At 60.3% G+C, this 401-nt stretch overlaps 1 protein-coding gene across 1 annotated transcript in view; it reads left to right on the forward strand.

Moving 5' to 3' along the window:
* RERE (arginine-glutamic acid dipeptide repeats) overlaps positions 1–401 on the forward strand; it is a 367,252-nt gene that overhangs the window by 363,110 nt on the left and 3,741 nt on the right. The window lies entirely within an intron of this gene.

Below are 401 nucleotides of genomic sequence, written 5' to 3' on the forward strand. Positions count from 1 at the left end.
GGGCCAGGGAGGCAGCCTTGGGAGGGGCGCTTGTCTAGGTGCCGGCCCAGACCAGGAACACTGGCCGGGGCAGGATGGAGTGGCTGTGGGCGCCCTGTGGCGCAGCGGGCCAGGTGAGCTCTGCGGATCCAAGACCCTCAAAAGGATGAGGTGGGGGAGGCTGCTGCAGTGTCGCCCAGGGGGTGGGTGGAGGGAATAAGTCACACTCTTCATTTCTCCACTACAAGTGTGTGTGGAAATGGGGTGGAGTGTAGTGACTTTAGATCAGGATTATTGGTGGCCCTGGTGACCAGGAGCCTGCTGTGGTGAGGAGGAAGTCACCAGTAGTCTCAGCCAAGAAGGGCAAACAGTATGAGAGCCCCAGAGCCCACCTCTATCTCGACTTCTGCCCCTGTCTTCAG

Source organism: Pteropus alecto, unplaced genomic scaffold, assembly GCF_000325575.1.
Source record: "Pteropus alecto unplaced genomic scaffold, ASM32557v1 scaffold125, whole genome shotgun sequence".
NCBI lineage: Eukaryota > Metazoa > Chordata > Mammalia > Chiroptera > Pteropodidae > Pteropus > Pteropus alecto.